At 42.7% G+C, this 21,707-nt stretch overlaps 1 pseudogene; it reads right to left on the reverse strand.

Moving 5' to 3' along the window:
- Positions 1-14,471: 14,471 nt before the first annotated feature.
- LOC145793932 (putative LRR receptor-like serine/threonine-protein kinase At3g47570 pseudogene) lies at positions 14,472-15,946 on the reverse strand (annotated as a pseudogene).
- Positions 15,947-21,707: the final 5,761 nt, after the last annotated feature.

The raw sequence follows: 21,707 nt of genomic DNA on the forward strand, positions 1-21,707 counted from the left end.
CTACCGACAATTGTTTTCACCTCCGTCATGAGGTGCAAGACTTGATGGACAACGAAGTTATCCTCCCGCCCACCTCAGCCAAGTCCGTTACTACCCAGTTATTGGATTTTGAGGATACTGATACTGCGAATATGTAATCAGGAAGTGAACCACCTACGGGCAGCGCTCGGCGTATTTTGGATGTGGCGTCTGGCACGCATTTTTGGAGCATCTGCGAATGCTAGTTTGTAAATTCTGGTTTGGGTGTCGAGTCAGTCTTTTGTTTTGTTTTGAGTCTGTCTCATTGTCTTGAGTCAGTCCTTTTGCTTATGGGTCTGTCTTGTTGTAGCGAGTCAGTCCCCTTTGTATAGAATGTCGGGTGATTCCGGAGTTGTTGCCTCAAACACCGTTTTGTTTTGTAATTACCTTTTTGCTTTCTTTTGAGTCTGTCTCTGTCATGGAGCCAGTTGCAACCAGGGAATCTGAATGAAACAGCTGCGGCTATCATGTTTCCATGCTTACTACTATTATGAATTAGTTGTGCCAGGGGAATTGAATGGAACAGCAGTACATTCCACCTGTTCTCTTGTGCCCTGAAAATCATTGCATTGACCTAAGTTTTTCAAAACTTTTTGAACACTGCGGTGAAAACAAAAAGGATTTGCAAACTTTGATCAAATTGAGAGAAAGAGAGGCGTGCTAAGCCCTTAATGATTGAAATCATGCTTGTCAGCGTGAGTACTGAGAAGGACCCTGGCTTGATCCAGACTGGTTCCACACTATCTTCAGCGCGAGCGATTTGTCGCTTCTTTAAAAACTTTCAAAAAAACAAAATGTTTTGCGCGGTCCTGCGAAGACCTGTGTGGGATCACTCTTGAGATTGTGCAGCTTAGGATCGCTCTCAGCCTCAAGACTCGAGCCCTTGTTTTAAAGCCTTGAACCGCAATTCGGAGTGTTCAACGATCAACCATCAAGAGAGGCCTGTGTGGCCAGATTGGAAGCAGCCCTCGAACAAGAGGCACCAAAGTCAGATCAAGAAGATCAGATCTGATCAGAAGAAGCCTGTAAAGTTAGAACAGAAGCACCCCTCCAAACTAGGGGCAAAAATGTCCGATTTGCTCGAAGAGTCGAAGATGGGTCCTTCAGTAAGTCAATGCAACAACCACTCTCCTGGATACGGATGGCTTCAAAACCCTAAAACCATTTGGCATGGACTTGTTACACTTTTACCCTTTGAGCGGCTCGCTGGGCCGAAAACCCGGAAGGGCGACCCAGGCAAAAGTTAGAGCAAAAGAAAATATATACAAAAAAAAAGAAAAAAAATATACAAAAGAGAGAAAAAAGAGAAAAAATATACAAAAGAGAGAAAAATATACAAAAAAGAAAAAAATTAATAATATACAAAAGAGAAAAAAAAAGAAAGGGAAGAAAGAAAAAGGAAACAAAAGCTCGCAAGGTCGAAAACCCGCATCGGGCGCCTTGGCAAAAGTTAGAGCCTAAAAGGTGAAGGTTAAAATACCCGAGTGTACCTTAACCGGAACTACATAAGGCTTGATTCCCATGTTTGGGATACGTAGGCAACTTCATCTTGAAGTCCAGCCCCCAACGCTCTCATAGCGCCTCAGTCCATGTAATGGTTTTGATTATTCTTGCCCTCCCCGAATCCGATAGTTCGGTTGTTGACAACCAGATACGTAGGCAACTTCATCCCGAAGTCCAGCCCCCAACACCTTCAAAGTGACTGTGTCCATATATTAGTTTTGACCATCTTCGTCTTCTCTGTATCCGAGAAAGTTCGGTCGTGATCATCACTAGTGAGGATTGTTTACAATATGCTGCGACATCATCCAGACAAGGGGCAACTTTCCGTTGCCATGAGTCGCCGTTCAAACCAGGGGCAACTTTCCGTTGCCGTGCAGCGTCCTTCAAACAAGGGGCAATTTTCCATTGCCTCTGATCCGAGGTTGTGCATCTCGAGAGTGAGTTCCGCGCTTGTTGGGCGGCGGCCGTTTGCCAAAAAAAAATAGTTTTGAGAATTTTTACTGAGGATGACTAGTTTTCTCGAAAATTGTCTTATTTTTCAAAACTGGACCATTTTCTAGGACCCTAAAAAGGAAAATTTTCAGTGCTCATAACCTGACTTGCATGGTTTTCAAATCAGAAATCGAACAAGTATGTTGATCTAACTCTCATCTTGGTCAAGACTGTTTTAGTAGAAAATCAAAAACAAAAATGGTCATAATGATGAACTAGGCGCACAGTTGAGTCAGGTGTTCTGTCTTTCCCCATCGCCAACGTACTTGCCAAGAAGGGCACAACTCAAGCTGTAATTAAAGGGCTGAAAGCTCTCTCAATCTCCGAGCAATGAGGTATCGAACCAAGTGCGAAGCACGAATCTGAAGGGATCAAGGTACTCCGTTCCCTTTACCTGGGGCATCGACCAAGCGCCACCGGAAGAAACAGCCATGAGCTAACCATGTCGGGCGTGAACCCACAACTTCCTATTCATCCATTAAACAACCCGGGGAGGGATAAAAATGAGAGAATAAAGAATAGAGAGGTGTAAGTTGAGAGAAAAAGTGAGCCAAAGGGTCTTGAGAGAAAAACTGAGCCTGAGGGCCGAATGATGTGAGAACCACAAATAAGAAAGGGTGGGAAACAATACCCAGAGAAACTGGCTCCTCGTGATCTGAGGTCCCCCGTCTCCGTTAACGCGTCTGTATGTCGTGTCTTTTGTCTTGTTTACTTCAACCTTTATTTTGAGTCTTTTCCGAGTGTGTCTCGTTGTGTTTAAGTTGTTTACCTTTTTTGTCTCCACTGTTGAGTCATTCTCGCTATGTCTAGTTGTGGGCTCACTACCCCGTTTAAAAAAAAAAAAAAAAAAAAAAAACCCTTCTTCAATTTCAAGAATTAATCGTTTTGTGCTCAGAATGCTGTGTCATTCTCCACATTTGTGCAAAAACATGATTTGGTTCTTTCATACAACTGCAGGGTCCACCCCCGATAAGTGTGAACAGGAAAACCTGGGCCTCTTTGAAGCTTCTGGGTTTCATATCACATCTGAGTGTGCTTCAACTTCAGTAGATTCAACCTTCATGGTCCGTCTTGTCAGATTTGGGCTGTTTGTTCAGGATCCGCTGTGTGCAAAATGAACCAAGCACTGTGTTATGAGCTGTATGCAGATTAATCCCCAGTAGAGTATGAGCCGAGTGTTCAGAATGTGCAGTGGTTGGTATGGTTTCTTTTGCTATTGGCTGGTTCGTTATCTGATTATTACATTGCAAGTGTTCAATTTTCAGACAACAGATCAATTTCATTTACATTGAGGTGCAACATGACGCAATGCGATGCAATATATGAAATGAATAAATGCAACACTATTTCAGACAAAAAGTTTGTTTCATTTCATCATCTTTTTCAAGTACATGGTTTTGGAAATAAAAATCTGCTTGCGGCAGTACAAGGTACTCTAGCTACCAGCAAAAGGTACAAAAGAAAAAAAAAAGAAAAATAGCAAAAATTTGGATCAATGACAAAGGATCTCAAGCTTGGGAGTCCGTCCTAGTCCTCTTCCTGGACGAAGGTCTAGGAGCATCATCAGCGCTGTCATTTGAGCCCGAGTCTGAGCCGTCTCCGGTCTCCTCCGACGACGACTCTACCTCCGCTTCCGCCTCCGACTCCTCATCATCGTCATCAGGGACTGGAGCCCGCGAGCTACTCCTGACGTGAGTGCGCCCCGCCTTGGTACGGGGGAATACTCTGCCCTCTCCATCTCCTCCGGCAGGAACAGAAGGCCTGGCTGGAACACCTCCCACAGTGGGAATCTGGAAAGGAGGCTGAAAAGTGTAAGAGGCAAACGCATCAGTATGCTGTGAGCAATTTATTAGTGTGGAATGCAGTGTATGAGTACAGTGTGCGAATGCCGTGAGCAGTTTATCAGTGCAGAATGCAGTGTATGAGTACAATGTGTGAATGTCGTGAGCAGTTTATCAGTGCAGAATGCAGTGTATGAGTACAGTGTGCGAATGCCGTGAGTAGTTTATCGGTGCAAAATGCAGTGCATGAGTACAATGTGCGAATACCGTGAGCAGTTTATCAGTGCAGAATGCAGTGTATGAATGTCGTGAGTAGCTTATCAAGTGTTGTGTTGTGCACCAGATTATGTGAAGCAGCTTATGTGTATGGTTTGAGACCGTGATCAGAAGAACATACTGGAATGCTATAGAGGGCCAGGAGGTCGAAAGTCCGCTGCAACATCCCCATCATGGAGGCATTCAACTCCAAGGACTGCCGAGTATACTCAGAAGAAGCCTGCAAAAGTATCAGATGCATCAGTATTCTGCGGAATATCAAATAAACTGAAATGAAATGCCAATACAAGATGCATAAAATGTAGTAATACATACCGGAGGCAAGTCATGGAAACCGACCAACTCGTGGTCAGCCAGAGGAGGAGCAAAGGGGATCTGGTAGGTCGCCCCACCCTGCCCTCTATATGTCAGTGAAGTGGGCAGTACAGGCCAGCCATCCCCCCGCCCTCTCTGAACTCCACCACTGTCGCGGACCCGAGCTCTCCTCGATGCTCCTGCCCCAGCCCCCGCTCCTGCCCTAGCTACCGGCGCCGTGGGCCTCTCTCCCTCAACTCGACGGCCGCCACTCAGAGGCCGCATAACATACGTCTGCACGTACTCTCTGTAGTCGCCTATGCCTCTGAAGCGGGTCGTATCCCAGCCGATCATATAGTCGGCCATCTGCTTAGCGGTGAATCTCTCGGTATCCCTCATATGCTTAGGAGGGTGAACCGGGACTATCTGCTCTGGTAACCCTAGGGTCTGGCATAGGAAACGCTCGCCCAGGTACCAAGCCCGACAGACCGGGCCTTCCAGGAAAATCTGAAAATGCGAGATCTCCTCAGCACCGGCAAACCGATCTCGAATCACGGCTGGCAATGGAGCCCAAGGCTGACAGGTGATCTGAAAATGAAATACAGATGGTTATCTACTATTATTGACAATACAGTGTAAAGCGAAGCTTAAATGAACTTCAAGTAAAACATACATCTGAGGGAGTGATGGTGTCAAAATAGCGACGGAAGGAGCTAAACGTCTCCCGAGGCCTCCGCACGCACCTCCCGTCGAAACGGTGCAAAAATGGAACGACGAGAGGGGTCTCCGCATCTGGCACGGGGGCGAGTCTCAGAAAGTAGGCGTAGACCCACAACTGCAGAATAAATACCAGTATGCTTATCAGATAAAGCAGAATACGGAATAAAACAGAGATAGCAGAGTCGTGTGCAGTGTATTGAGCAGAGTGTACAGTGTGAGTAGTGTACAATCAGTGTAAAGCAGAGTATGTGTGTGCCGTGTGTACAGTATACAGTCAGTGTAAAGCAGACCACAGTGTGTGCAGTGTACAGAGTACAAATAATAGAAAGCAGAAATGAAATGTTAAGAAGAAAAAGGAAACGTACCTCCCAAGCGCGCCAATAACCCCCGAGCAACTGTCCGCTGCCACGGGAAGCTGAGCTCATGTAGCCGTAAAGTGTAGCCAGAGCGGCGCCACCCCAGTCATAGCGCAGGATCTGTGTGACATCCACTAAAGCGCTGAGCAAGCAAAGGGGCACGGTATTCACCCGGTCGGCGAAGATAGTCGTCCCCAACAGAAACATGAGGAAGCCGCGTGCATATCGCTTCACCGCCTCCTGGGTCATCGGAGCCTCCTCAACTAAGGCCGGTTGAAATCTGAACTGGACCTCGAACCATGAATACCTGACGAAGCCAGGACGCGTGAGAGGTGGCACCTCGCCAAGCATGTAGATCTGAGCGGCCTCCCACTCGTCTATGTCTGTGTCGAAAGGGATCGGATCACCCCCTACCCCGATGCCAGTGAGCATCGAGAAATCATAGGGAGTCATCGTCATGTCTCCCACGACAGAAAAATGGAAAGAGTCGGTGGTGTCCCACCACCTCTCCACTAGAGCGGCAAGGAGGGGCCTGCTCGTAGTAAGCCGGGAGAGTCCTCTGCAGAATGCGCCGAAGCTGGCCTGATCTACGATGTGGCGAACCGTATCGGGTAGCTCAGCGTACCAGTCTCGGGCGGCGATGTTCCCATACCCCCGGACGGTATGGGAATCTCCCTGTTTTCAAACAAACAATTGCGAAGCGATGCTAAATATACCAGTTTTGAAAGGCATTCAGAATTCAGGCAAATATAGCATGTGTGCGTATTTTCAGATTCAAAAAACTATCGGTTGCCGGTGTGCTTACAGTGAACTACAACGTGTGATGTGTCAGCGTGTTTGAGTGGTTCAGTACAGATATAGCGTGTGTGCACGTGTTCAGATTCAAATAGGTACCGAATGCCGGTGTGCTCGCAGTGAACTACAACATGTGATGTGCCAGCGTGTTTGAGTGGTTCAGGGCAAATGTAGTGTGTGTGCACGTGTCAGTTTCAAACAGATATCAGTTGCAAGTGTGTTCAAAGTTAACTACAGTATACAGTGCATCAGTGTATCTGAGCTAAGCAGTTAAAGAATATAATCAGCTATGGCAGTTGGCGGTTAAGTGTTCTATGTCGCGGAAAGTAAAACAGAGGAAAGAATGTTACCTCGGAAGCGCCGAAGGACAGATGAGACGTAGGCTCACACAAGAGAAGCTCTGGAAGCATCGCCCTTTCAAAGCTCCGAAACTGGCGAAGTTCGTCGGGAGGCAAGACGTGGATTGCCTGCCGGTAGGTCGCCGGGTCGAATGGGCGAACGCTCAAGGGGAGGAGCTCTGCCTCTGGGTCCACCTCGTGATCCGGAGGAGTCCCGCCCCATGGAATATCATCCTCCATGTCAAAGGTGGTGTGAAAATGACCGGCAAAGTGGAAACCGGATGAGAATGCGAATGGTCAACTAAAAAGTCAACCCCGGGAGGTTGGAAAATGGCCGGAAAAGTCGAAATGTGGAAAATGTGATGAAATCAAGGAAAACTTGGGGGAAACAAACCTCAAGAGGCAGAAATCGAAAAAACTACACCGGAACAAAGTTTCGATCGGATGAAAATGTTCGAAACGCGAAGAACTTCGCGAATCAAACAACGAAATGGGCCTTAAAACCGAGGAAAGCGGCGAATGGGAGAGAGGAAAATACTCTAGAGAGAGGGGGGAAGGAATTTCGGCCAAGGGAAAGTGAAAAGAATAGGGCTAGAGGCCCTATTTTATAAGACCCAAGGCGAAAGGACAAAACTGTCCCGATTAAGCAACATTTGTCCGGTCGGCTACATTTTTGGCCGGTCGGCCAAATATTTGGCAGGTGATATGTTTTGATGGCCGGTGGATGGCCGGTGACCTCCCCTGATGGCCGGTGAGCCTTCTATAACCTTGTTTGGGTCAGATGTATTGTTTGGGGCATTTATTTCTCAAGATAGTGCAAGGCAGTGCCTTTCCGAAGCTCAACCAGCCTCCGTTTTGACCTCGGACCGTGTCTTCTGTGCATGGCACTCGAATATGTGCAAGGTGTATCCTTTTTGTAACCTTTTGTCTCTTTTAAGATTCGAAAGTTGCCCCACATATGTTGTTTTGCAAACATGTGTTGAGTTATACGTCATTATGCTTGCATTGTCATGCATTTTCAATGGTCTGGCGAGACCTTAAATACGCTCAGTCTAGGAGACCTTAAATCCTCTGAAGGTGCAAGTCCATCGGTGTTTGTCGTGCCCGAACGACTGTTGGCAAGGTCACATGCATTATCATGCATTTTCAATGGTCTGGCGAGACCTTAAATACACTCGGTCTAGGAGACCTTAAATCCTCTGAAGGTGCAAGTCCTTCAGTGTTTGTCGTGCCCGAACGACTGTTGGCAAGGTCACATGCATTATCATGCATTTTCAATGGTCTAGCGAGACCTTAAATACGCTCGGTCTAGGAGACCTTAAATCCTCTGAAGGTGCAAGTCCTTCGGTGTTTGTCGTGCCCGAACGACTTTTGGTAAGTTGCATTGTACATGTATTTCAAGTGACTCGCGTCGTCGCATATTCAAGTTCACATGTATTATCATGCATTTCAAGCGATGCACGTCATCGCACATTTGAGTTCATAAGCATTTTGAGCGACACGCGTGGTCGCACATTCAAGATCATTTGCATTGTCATGCATATCACAAGACGTGCGTTGTCACACATTTACATCAGCATGCATCAACATGCATTTCAAACAAAACCAAAAAACAAAACAACAACAACATGCATATGTCATGCATTTCATTGTAATATATTGCATATGTCATGCATCCCACTATATCCATTCCATTGCATATTATAGATGTTGCATTGTAGCTTGCATGCATTCATTGCATCACCTCCATCTAGGGTTTGTACCTTTCCTTGTTGAGCTTGGTCTGGTATGTGCCCATACTTTTCACGTCTATACACTCATAGTTCTGTATGACCGTTCTATGTTAGACGCGGCTTGTTTGTGTCCATGCCTTTCCTAGGCAAGAGACGGTTTGGCCGTAGGCCTTAATCCACTAGATCCATTCCATTGCATATTGTAGATGTTGCATTGTAGCTTGCATGCATTCATTGCATCACTTCCATCTAGGGTTTGCGCCTTTCCTTGTTGAGCTTGGTCTGGTATGTGCCCATACTTTTCACGTCTATACACTCATGGTTCTGTATGACCGTTCTATGTTAGACGTGGCTTGTTTGTGTCCATGCCTTTCCTAGGCAAGATTTGGTTTGGCTGCACGCCATATCCATCATACATATTACATTGTAGTCTAATTTTTGCATCTTGCATTAGGATCATGTTCTTTCGTTAGCGGATCATTTCCCCACTTATGTCATTCCACCCAATTACTTGTTCTCGTGGTCCGTCTATACCCTCATAGTTCTGTATGACCTTTTCTATGTTAGACGGACCTGTCACCTCCATCAATCTATTTGACATTTGTGTGGTTTTGAACCACTCATGATTGGATCATGATTTAATTGCATTGCATTTTCTTTTGCATTATTGTACATAGTTTTGTATATATTGCATATCATTTTGCATTCATTTTGCATGTTATGCATGTTGCTAACAATATTGTACCTGTTAAGTTTTCTTTCTCTTTCAGGCACGATATTGTATGTACGGTTCATTTGAGGCTAGTGCAATCAGACGAACTGGACAGGTATTGTATCCTCCGAGTGAGATGTATCGAGAATTGCATAATTCTCTTACATCCTTTCTACATTGTAGTGTAGTTTGGTGTATGCTAGCATAAAACTGTTGCATTATTATGCTTCGTTATAGCTTTCTTATCATGATCATAAGCTATGTTCGGCTTTGTGCATTGTCTTGCATTTTGCCCCTGCCTTTGGGCGTATATCTTGTTTGTCTTACATGTTTGTCTAAGTCTTCGGCCTTGTCAAAAATGGGTCGTCTCTGGGCTTTGACATTCACTCCCGTCATTGTTATGACTTTCGAGTTCTGTCAAAGAGGGGCAACTGTAGACACCCCATTTTTGACCGTCCTCAAGACTTGGACGTCACCGCTTGAACACTCGGTAATCATCCATGTTTGTGTTCATCTTGAGTTCCCGGAGGTCTCGGCTACGCGCCTTGCCTCAGGATCTCTTGACTCGACTGTTTTGTGTCTGGTTTTGCACCAATCACTTGTGCTTTGCCTTGGAGGGGGCAGGGAATGGCTTGTGGGCCATCCCCACACTCAACCAGCCATGGCTTGAGGCCACCGGCTGTGTTTTGTTGCCACCGGCCAAATACTTGGCCGACCGGCACTATAGATTGCCAGCCGGCTACCTTTTTTTGGTCAATTGAATTTTTGGCCGGCCGACTACTGTGCATCTGCTTTTGCAGATATTTTTGTGCAACTGGCATACACTGTCACCCCCTCCATACACGTGTATGGAGGGATTTCCCTCCTTGCTAGCTTGTCTTGTAAGCTTACAAGATTGAAGCTCTATAAGAGGAGGCCTCCTCTCCCTCTTTTAGAGGTTAGACAACTTAGACAACATTTTCAGAGCTTGAGCTTTAGGGTTAGGGTTTACATATATCCTCTATCTCTATCTCTCTCTCTCTCTCTTGAGCTTAGTGTGTGTGTTTAGTCTCATTTTTGCGCACAAACACCCACCATCACAACTTTTCTTAGTTGCTGAGGTACCAGAGGTCTTTCCTTGAAGCTTTTGGACTGGTTTGGAACCAAAAGAGCGGCTGGAACATTGTTTGTGAAGAGGGTCTTTAAGGGTAAGACTTTTGTCCCTTTTTACCACATTTTTGCAAAGCTTTTTAGCCTATCTTGCATCTATTTTTGAGCACAGCATATAACATATAAAAGTCTTGTTTTTTGTCTGCTCTAAATAGTTTGTTAAGGGTGTTTTAAGCTTTGGGGTTGTTTGACCCCTCTTAAGGCTTGTTTGGCCTTTGTTTTGTGCCATTTTGGTTGAGTTCCGGGACCATTGTGTTTGGGCCTCCTCACCACTGAAATCTTGAGGGATTTCAGAGCTGAGGATGGTGCCTTGAGGTCCTAGGAAGGAGAGGGCCACCCCCTCTCCTTGTTGTCCTTGAAAAGGGCCATTTTTGCCTCTTTAGTGAGCATCTAGTTTAAGTGTGTGTTGACCATGCCTTGACTGATATTTATGCTTATTTTTCCATGAAATAGCATTGTGTTGAGTTGGTTTTGGTACACCATGCTTGCTTAGCATACATGCCTTGTAATGCCATGATTTGCCTCAATGCATGCATAGCATTTAGACTATCATGCTCATGTGTTTTGGCTAAGCTTTGTGAAGCTTATATGCATATTTTGATGTGCTAAGGGACTATTTTAGGTCATTTGAGTCATTCATGTCTTGCTTTGTATAGCTACCATGCAATCCCTCTTGAATGCCTTAAGCTTTGGTCTCTCTAGCATGGCATCCTTGCTTTATTTCAGTGGTTTGACACCACTTATAGCATCATTTCAGTCCTCATGACATGCTTGCATGCTTGCCTTTGATGCCTCTTTGATGCCTTATGAGGTTGTGCCTTATGCTCCATGTTTGGTCATTGTGCATGCCCTTGAATTTAAGTCATTTAGAAGCCATCTAAGTGGTCTTTAGGCTTTGTTTCAATATGCTAAAACTCTATTTTTGGTCATTTAATTCATGCCATGTTTGGTTTTGCTAAGGGTAGTTCAATACCTCTTTAGCTTGCCTTGAGTTTTGGACCTCTAATTGCATGCTTATGCTTGTCTTGTTGGCTTGGTTTGGCACCATTTTAACATGATTTTCAGAGCTGATGTTGCATGTCATTAGTCCATGTTTTTTGTGCTTACAAGTTGTCTTCATATGCTTAAGTGTTGGACCATATTTGCATGCATGCGTGTGAGTGTGTTGGACCTCACTTTCATAGTATTGGCCACTGATTTTGGCAAGCTTGCAAGCTACCCATGTTAGTTTAAGCCCACCCCTTTGCATGTTGTTGTATGCCCACCTTGTATGTTGTTGCATATCTGTGTATTGTTGCATGATTGGAGTTGCATGATTGAATGAAGTCACATGCTTGCTTGCATGCTCGAACACCCACGTTATGCCTTGCATACTTGTTAGTTGCATTATCTCATGCCCTATGTCTTGCATGACCATTGTATGCCTTGTATGCTTCTTAGCATTGTCCATGTTGCATACTAGTCGACACGCTTAGGATTGCATTGCATTGGCATGCATACTTCGCCTCTTGAATTGCTTGTGATAGAGGTTGAGTTCAATTTGCTTGATTATGTGCATTGCATTCCATATCAACATGCACACTTGATTCTTTGGGCCATCATGCATGGAAATGCGTGATTGGTGGCCTGAGAATCGAGGCCCATCCTCCTTTGAGTCATAAATATGATAAGGAGTGTGGTTGGTGCATACATTGCTTGAAATGCATTGCCATGCCAAGTTCTGTCCTCTGCTGCTGTCAAACCAGTTTTGCAGGAAGATTTGGCCGGCCGGCCATCTGAAGTGCCGACCGGCCATCCATAAGCAGCCGATGTACCAGTTTGTGGCCGGTGACCATTCTCCATGGCCGATGACCAATTCCCTCAGCCAGTGGTGTTCCACAGCATTTAGGGAAGCAACCCTGGGATTTGTGTAGTCTTCAGAGAAGCAGAATAGTCAAAGTAGAGGCAGCTTGTGCATGACAGTGACTTCCTAGCGGAATCGAGCACGCATCGCATCGGACCCTCTTCCCGAGGCTGTTTATTGCTTAAATTAGATTAGTTAATTTGTTAATTAATTAATTGGTCTGTAATATTTAACTAGCTTGTAGGTTATTTAACTTGTATTATTCTTTCGTTCCCTCCGAGCGAGGGTAAATTTGTAATAAGTGTGGTTGCATGTGTGCATGTCTTCCAACCCCCACTTCTTTCTCCCTTTTACTTACCTGCTTTTGATGGTTAGTATTAGGACATGTTTACTTTAGCATACCTTATGCTATGCATGCGTGCATTATTCATTAGTCTTGCATGCACCAGGCTCGGCGCATCATGCTAACTGCATAAAGTATTTCAAATCTAACTTGAATACATGCTATCTATGCATTTTCACATGTCATCCTTAGATTAGCCGAGCCTATTCTAGGTTGCATCCTGTATGCGTTGCATTAGCCACTTAACATGGACTTGGATCATGCATTGATTGCTAACATGTTCTTGTCTTGGCTCAGAGTACATTGTAAGTATTTTCATGCTTTAGCATCTCGCATGAGTGTGAATGTCAACATGATAGGATGCTTTCCATGTGGCTAGATGCTTACGTGATATAAACTGCTTGAATGCCTGTCGGTGAAGGTTGGGTTGTTTGAGTTGGAACAACTTGTTGAAATCCGTGCTTTAGCCTACTTGCGAGTAGCAAATTTCTAACTGTTTTTCAAACAAACGGATATGCAATGCTTCGTTCCAAATTAGGCGATCTAGTCTATATTTTTGTGTTGTGCGCATCACCTAGTAATTCTAGCTAATTAACTGGAATAAGAACATATAACGTTTTCAAAAACGGATATCACGGTTAGTAGAGGCCGATCTTCGGATCAGGCGAGAGGGGGTGCTCATAGCTGACCTTCCCCAATCGTACCCAAGCTCCCGAGCCGAGGCAACTTTGGTGATGACGGACACGTGGCCTTTGGCACCGAGTCAGGGTTTCCTAAATTCCCCCATAAAAAATATTTAGGTGGCGACTCTGTATCTGGCAAAGCAGTCCATGTTTGGCATTTTTTTTCAAAAATCTGTTTCTCAAAACGATTTGTCAGATTTGGACTCTTTGGTTCAGATTTAGGACCGTGACAATTCGAGAGTCCTGAACTGTAGTGAACCCAAAACGAACAGAACGGGACTCGTCCTCCCGGGGCGTGTGGGGATGTCTACACATTTAAGATACTGGCATCCTCCACAAAATAATCATCCCAATGCATGATACACATGAATGGAACCACGATGATAACGAAAAACCACTGCCTCAAGCACAGTGAGCCAAGGATACATCTTTCCAATACTCATGCCAATTCAGCAGTCACCAGCTAGAAGGTAATGGTTCTTCTACCAAGTTCTCCAGGCGTTAGCTGAAAGGTACTGGCACCCCACATTCTCAGCGTAGCCAATTCTCCAGGCTTTAGCTGGAAGGTAATAATGCCGCTTCTTCTCAGCGCATTCACAACTCCAACCATCACATAATTCAAAAAATATAATTAACTTGTGTGTACTACATATACAAAAATCTATTCAACCAATACAGATAATTCTTACTGTACTACATATGCATAATCTATTTAGCATCATAATGTCATCCTCCACCGATGACAAAGGACAAAACCTCTAAGTATAAGTATTTGAATATCGTTTATTTACATATTTAAATATACGTAATACGATAAGTATTTAAATGTCTTCCTTTTTGACTTTGTTCGCCATTTCTCACTATTTTGATGAGCATCAAGCTTCACATTGTCCTGTAATTTAGTTACCAAAAAGCAAAAAATGTACATGTCAGTGTACAGTATAAATTTGAACTCAATCAAGATTGGTTCCAGACTCTTACATAATTCATGCAATTCAAGCACATAAAAGCATTATTGATTGTTCAAATCACCATTAATAGTCTTTTAGAATACCCACATTATGTGATTGAATTGCATGATGTGGGTATTAATACAGATTGACATGATAACTGTTGATTTTATTCTTTAAAGGTCCATCAAAGTGCAATAGATTTGAATAGTTGTCCCAGTATTATATTATATACAGAAACCTGTGAGAATAGACGTTTCCATATTAATGAAATTGGATTGTTTTCAATTGCTATTTTTTTATTGGAAAAGAATAAGCTCATTTGAAATCTCACACTAGAAAACATGCCATGTTTGCTCCCATTATCGTCCAATAATCTACGCAGTGTCTTGTTAACAAGGACAAACCATGGAGGATGAAAACAAATGTTAGAGATAATTCTATAGAAGAATGAAGTTAGAGATATTGAGCATGACCTTTTCAATTCAGTACCTAGTTTGAAGTTCGTCTTTTAGGAGTTTGTTCTTGACCAAATGAAGTTCATGGAGGATATTACTTTTGCTCATTCGACCTTGTGGTGACTTTGTAGAGCATGCCACTCCAATATTGACCATGGAAATCAAACATTCCACAATTTTGCTACCATTGTTCACTTGAATTGTTGTTGCTCTAGCCTCTTCTTCCTCATTGTCTAGGAGTACCGGGTCTGCAATCTCCATCACTCGGTCAGGCAAGGCCATTCTTGCGAAGTTGTGAAGATTATGCCCTTCCTCAAACATGTTCTCTGTGGGTCTCTTCCCTGTTATCATCTCCAATAACAAGATCCCATAACTGTAGACATCACCATAAGTTGAAATCTCACTTCCAAGCCCATACTCTGGCATTAAAACAATTCACATTCAAAACCTAAGGATCATTTTAAGCAAAGGCATATTGATACGAAAGAATAAGGAAAAATCAATTATGATAAATATGAATTCCATAATATGAAAGCAATACGTTCTACATATTCCAGTAAGATATTCTATTAGAAGAAGGGTAAAGAGTTGTTACTAGGAGCTACATATCCGATGGTTCCCCTTACTCCAATTGAGCTACTTTGATTTGGATTGGTGAGCTCTGGGAAAAATCTAGCTAGACCGAAATCTCCAATATGGGCAACCATCTCACGGTCAAGAAGGATATTACTCGGCTTCAAATCATAGTAAATGATCGGCATTTGGCATTGGTGATGAAGGTAATCGAGCGCACAAGCCACATCTATGGCGATGTTTATTCTTTGTAGAAGGTTGAGTCTCTGCTGCTCATTTTGCCCGTCATTTGTTTCTAGGCTTGCATTCAACCACCTCTCTAGACTCCCATTTGGCATGAACTCATAAACTAGAGCTTTGAACTCATTCCCTAGAAAATCAACACTGGAACAAGGAGTTATGATCCCAACCAAGTTTCGGTGTCGAATATTTCTCAAGGTTTCACACACTGCCATGAAACTCTTGATGGCTCCACGATTTTCAAGGTTAAGCACTTTGATAGCAGCAACAAACTTTCGATCTTGAACGAGAATTCCTCTATATACAGAGCCAAAACTACCAAAACCAATTAGGTTCGTAGAAGAGAAACCATCTGTTGCTTTGAGGAGTTTCTCATAGGAGACTTTCAAGAATGATTCTTTTAACACTGGAACTGTAGATTGAGCTGTTCTTTGCTTCTTGAACAAATAAATTGTAAAGATTGACAAAAGTGCTGCTCCAACAAGTACAGAAGCTGCTGTAATTGCCAATATATGTGAAAGAGGCATCTTATGTCTTGATTTCTTGGTGATGCAACTCGGTAGTTGTAGCTCAGAAATACCCCCACAAAGCCTATGATTTCCAACAATTGATATTGCACTTGCATTTGCGAAAACTCCCTCCATTGGCAACTCACCCTCAAAATCATTAAAGGATAAATTGAGAATCATTAGGGAAAATTTCTCTAAGAATGTCGGAATTTTTCAAGACAAGTTGTTATGAGAAAGATCAAAGTTTTGAATACCTCTCAAAGATTCCAATGATACAGGAATAAATCCTTGAAAAGAATTTTCCTGCATGTAAAGGTTTTCAAGGCTAGTGCAACTACCAAGACTGCTAGGAATTTCACCAGACAACCTATTCTCAGAGATATCTAGTTCCATTAAATTCTTAAGGTTTCCAACCTCTGCTGGCAAGGAACCAGACAAACGATTTCGAGCTAGATTTAATGAAATTGACAAAGATGAGACTTTCAAGAGTTCTTTGGGAATGTTTCCACTCAAGTTGTTTTGGTGAAGGTCCAGCCACAACAACTTTTTACAGTTTGCAAGCCTTGAGGGTACGGTCCCCTCTAGTTTGTTGCCCCCTAAGAAAAGTTCAATCAACAATGACAGTTTCCGATGGAATCTGGAATTTTCCTTGAGAGGTGGTTTATTTCGAAAGTCAACAATTTCATCTTTGGAAGATTTCCTATGTGAGTTGGAATTGTTCCTGTGAATTGGTTACCTTCCATACCTAACTCATCCAAGTTGACCAGGTTATCTATTGTTGAAGGAATAGTTCCATATATTTGATTTCTACCAAGTGTAAAGAAAAACAGATTCTTTGACAGGATGCCAACAGATTTTGGTAACACCTCTCTAAATTGGTTTACCTCCGTACCCAATAATTCCAAATTGCTACAGTTGGCCAAAGAACCAATAAAGGCTAGGTCATCTGGTTCCCCACTTCTGAAATTGTTATCAAATAGATATATCTTCTTGAGATTCTGTAGTCTTCCAAAATTAATTGTTATTTTCCCATTGAAGTTGTTATATTCTATTTGAAAATGTTCAATTTTTGAAAAATTTGATATTGACAATGGAAGGGCTCCGGTAAATTGGTTATCATTTAACTAAAGGAGTTGAAGATCAGGGAACATGAAACCAAAGCTTGGTGGAAGACTACCATGAAGTTGGTTCAAAGCCACAGAAAAGACATTTAGGAAGGAAAGATTATAAATAGATGGAGGGATCATACCAGAGAGTTGATTGTGACCCAATCCAAGTAGTGTTAGTTTTTTCAATTGACCCAAGGTTTCGGGAATACTTCCTCCAAAAGAATTGCCACCAGCATTAAAGCTTTTCAGAGAAGTAAGATTCCTAATGAATGGAGAAATACCTCCCGTTAAATTGTTCACCAGAATGGCAAGAATTGTGAGCTTTGGCAAGGAAATAAGCTCTTTGGGGAATTTCCCCACTAGCTTATTTTTACCAATGCCAAGGTGTGTGAGGTTGGAGCAGTGGGATAAGCTAGCAGGAATTTCTCCTTCAAAGTTGTTGTTGCTCAGGTTCAAAATTTGCAACCTGAATAGGTTACCGAGGGATTTCACCCTGAAAAGTGTTGTTATAGAGCCACAACCCCCGAAGGAATGTGAGGTTCCCTACATAAGGACACACGAAACCAACTAGACCTTTGGACTTCAAGTCTATAACGGTGACTCTCATGTGCCGATGACCGCATATGACACCTTGCCACTCACAGAAATGGAGAGAATTGTTCCATGAGCTCACAACCCCATGAGGGTCTTGCAAAATCTTTGACTTGAAGGTGAGCAACGTAAAACGATCAGTCTCGTTCCCAACAAAGGTACTACTAGCTGTAGTGGCTGCCGGGAGTGTTCCAATATGTACAAGTGTCATGGCTACGATACATATGCCACTCCATACGTAAAATAACTGGAGTAGCTGAAAACCCATTACTGAAAGTGGAGATGCCATTTACAGATCTCTTTCTTTTCATTTTTTTATTTTTGGTATGCAGTTGCAAAGTTAGGCTTGGTTGTGATTATTTATAACCTGCGATTTCCTTTCTCCCACAGGTAAGCATTGTCTGTGTAGGGTGGAATATGTGGGACTGCAAATGGGAAATTCCTAATCAAGTGGGGACTACATGCTTGTAGTGAATTTGGTTTTGTAATTTTAATTATATCATACTTGAAATTCTCATATTTGTGTCAATTTAATTCAATTAGTGATGTCTCTATTTAAAAATTGAACTGAAATCAACAGACAAAATAGTCAATTCACTCTCCTTAAAGTGCATTGAGGGGGTTGACCTAAATGACTCATTTTCTTTTGAGTGAACAATTTTGCTTTTAATTTTTGTTCAATTTCTTAATAGAACTTATTAATTAGATTAAATTGATATAATGTGAAGAGTCTGTGTGGACTTCACCAGCTTAAACAAAGCATGTCCAAAGGATAACTTTCATTTGCCAAAAATGGACCAGTTGGTCAATGCGACGTCTAGACACCAGAGGATGAGCATTTTGGATGCATACAGAGAGTATCATCAAATAGCTATGCACCTAGATGTTCAGCAGAAAATGGCTTTCATCACCCCTGTGGGGGTTATTCTGCTACAAGGTAATGTCGTTCGGATTAAAGAATGTGGAGGCAACTTACCAACGTTTAGTTATGAAAATAACCCATGATCTGATCAGGGGAAACCTTAAGGTGTATATCGACGACATGGTAATCAAGTCATAACGAAGTGAGGACCATTTAACGGATCTTCAAGAAGCATTTGGGATTCTCTGAAGATTCAAGATAAAGCTAAATGAGGGAAAGTGTGCCTTTGGGGTTGGCTCAGGGAAGTTTCTCGGCTATATAGTCACTTAGTGGAGCATAAAGACAAGCCCCAAGCAGACTTGAGCATTTCATGATATAACCCTATCCGCGTCAGTAAAAGGGATCCAAGCACTTATAGGGATGGCAACTGCGCTTAATAGATTTATTAGCCGATCTTCGGATCGCTACCAACCATTCTTTAGCTAGTGAAGAAGAAAGTTCAGTTCTCGTGGAGTTAATGGAATACCTAGTGAAACTTCCCCTGCTCACCAACCTTGAGCTAAGGGAAAAGCTATATGTTTATTTGGTCATTTTCGATCATGTCGTAAGTTTGACACTCGTTAGAGAATCAACAAAGGGGTAATCTCCCATGTTCTACGTAAGTAAAACTCTATTTGATATGGAAACAAGGTTTTTTCCATTGGAAAAGCTTGTTTTAGCACTTGTGATCACCTCCAGGAAATTGATGCATTATTCCTTGGCCCATTCCATCATGTTTATCATGTTTATGTCGAACACCCACTCAAGAGGATTTTTCATAAACTAGACATATCAGGAAAAATCTCGAAAATGGATTGTCAATACGACATTCAATTCAAGCCAATGATTGCCATCAAAGGACATGTCTTAGCAGATTTCATAGCAGAGTTCTCACCCAAGAAAGAGGCGAAAGTTAAAAGCATCCGTCCATCAGGGGTATCATGGAGCCTCGATTAGCAAAGGAGCAAGGATAGGGTTTATATTGATAACCCCCGATGAAGAAATCCTGAAATTTTCTATCCGACTGGATTATTCGGCCACCAATAATGAATACGAATATGAGACCCTCATCAACGGGGTCACAATTGCAATAACACTAGGGGCAGATTCCATCCGCGTACTATGTGCCTCTTAACTGGACAAAGCAAAATGATCGGAAAGTACATCACCTGCAACGAAAGAATGGTGAAGTACTTGGCCTCAGCTAAGGTAGTAGGTAAGCAGTTCTCTTCGTGCGATATTCAACAAGTAGGTCAAGATTAGAACAATCACACTGATACAGTGTCTAGCTTAGCCTCGGCCATTGATCAAACAAGAAGTCGAAAGATAGAAATCAGCATTGTTGTCGCATCCAGCATCATATCAACTGAAGTTTTGAACATCCAGTCAAGGGAAAGCTGGATGACCCCCATAGTTAGTTATTTATCCGAAGGACTAAACCAACCAACAAGAAGGAAGCACATCAACTTCGGCAACAAGCCATGCATTTTTATTTAAATAAGGAGAACAGACTCTTCAGGAAATCATATTCTAGTCCCTACCTCAGGTATGTCCACCCAGAGGAGGTATGAGGGATATTAGAAGAAATCAATGAGAGATCATACGAAGCACGAGCAGGAGGAAGATCATTGACACATCGGGCAGTTAACTAGGGTTATAAGTGGTCGTAAATGCAAAAAGACACCTAGCAGTTCGTCCAACGATGTGAAGTGTGTTAGAGGTACGCGTTGATCATACACCAGCCATCTGAGGAGCTTAACCTAATCGCAAGTCCTTGGTTGTTCGCACAATAGGGGTTGGATCTAGTCGGACCTATGCCTAGGATGCCTGGAAACAAGAGATGGCTAATCGTAGCCACATATTATTTCACAAAATGGATAGAGGCAGAGCCGCTGGCCAACATCAGAGACGGAGACATAAGAAGGTTTATATATAAGAACATCATCACCAGGTTCAGCATCCCTAGATGCCTCATATTCGACAACGGAACACAATTTGATTGTGGCCTGTATAGGGAATTGTGCGAATAATATGGGATCAAAGCCTATTACTCCATACTAGCCTATCACCAGAGCAATGGACAAGCAAAGGCATCAAACAAGACTATCTTTAATGGGATAAAGAAGTGATTGGGGGTTGCTAAAGGAAGATAGGCCGAAGAACTTCTAACAATTTTATGGGCATATTGAATTACCTTAAGGCGTGCAACAGGCGAGACCTCGTTCTCTCTTACATTTGGAATGGAAGTCGTGATTCCACTTGAAACCAAACTCCCTACAGGAAGAGCCGAACTAGTTGAGAGCCTGATCTTGAACGACCTAGATTTGTCTAAAGAAAAATGAGAGCGAGCTTCTTTTCCTTTGATGCTATATATAGCGATCTTAGTTTTGACTCGACCCATTTGATATTCCGGACTCGGGTTTTATGGCTTCTGAATATTGTTTGTGTCTTTTCCCCCTTATTTTTATTTGAGTTTGGGTATTGGGTTGTATCGAGTATGTTTGGAACAGGTTGGTTGCTTGGTGTTCAAACTTTTGTTGCCCAGAATTTTGCTCTTACGCTCAGGCAACCATTCTTGGACTCAAGCTATGGTCTTCTGTCTGAAAACTTCTGAATGTGTGTTTTCTACGCTTGAGCGTCAGTTTTTGAAGCTCCAGCAGTGATGCCTCTATTTTGTGCCTTGGTGCTCAAGCATCACTTCTTGCACTCGAGTGGATCAACTTTTTGTGTTTGACGCTCGAGCATTACTTCTCATGCTCGAGCGGACTATGTGTATATCAGTTTGTAACAACCACTTTTTACATTAATTTTTTATCTCTTTCTCTCTCTAAAACATTTCAAAAGCCTAGATCTAGAGCTCCTCACTCTAAAACTCACTCTCTCTCTCTCTCTCTCTACATTTTCATCTAGATCCATTGATTTCTCTACCCTAGTGTCTTTGGAAAAAAGGTAGAGCTTCTCAAGAGCTAAGTTTTGATCCGAATCAACCTTTGTTTCAGCATCTTTGGAGTTTCTCCACTTCTCCCTTGGTCTTCTAAACTTGAGGTAAGGATTTTCTACACTCTCCTATGAGTTTTAACTTAGATATTTGTTGATGTGTGGGGAATATTGGAACTTGTGGTGATGTTTGAACAAACCTAGGGTTTGGGTTTAAAAATCAAAAGAGGGGTTTTCGAATGGATGTAATGGAAATGATTATGAGAGTAACTATGAGCTTGTGTTTTGTTAAAATGGTTGATTTTGGTGTTTGGGATGAAATTGGAGAAAATGAGAATTTTGCCCTAAAATGACTCAAATAACTATTTTGTATAAATAATGGAATTTGCATTGGAAACGTGAA

The sequence above is a fragment of the Camellia sinensis genome, chromosome 1, assembly GCF_055761805.1.
Source record: "Camellia sinensis isolate YWXY chromosome 1, ASM5576180v1, whole genome shotgun sequence".
In the NCBI taxonomy this organism is placed as follows: Eukaryota; Viridiplantae; Streptophyta; class Magnoliopsida; order Ericales; family Theaceae; genus Camellia; species Camellia sinensis.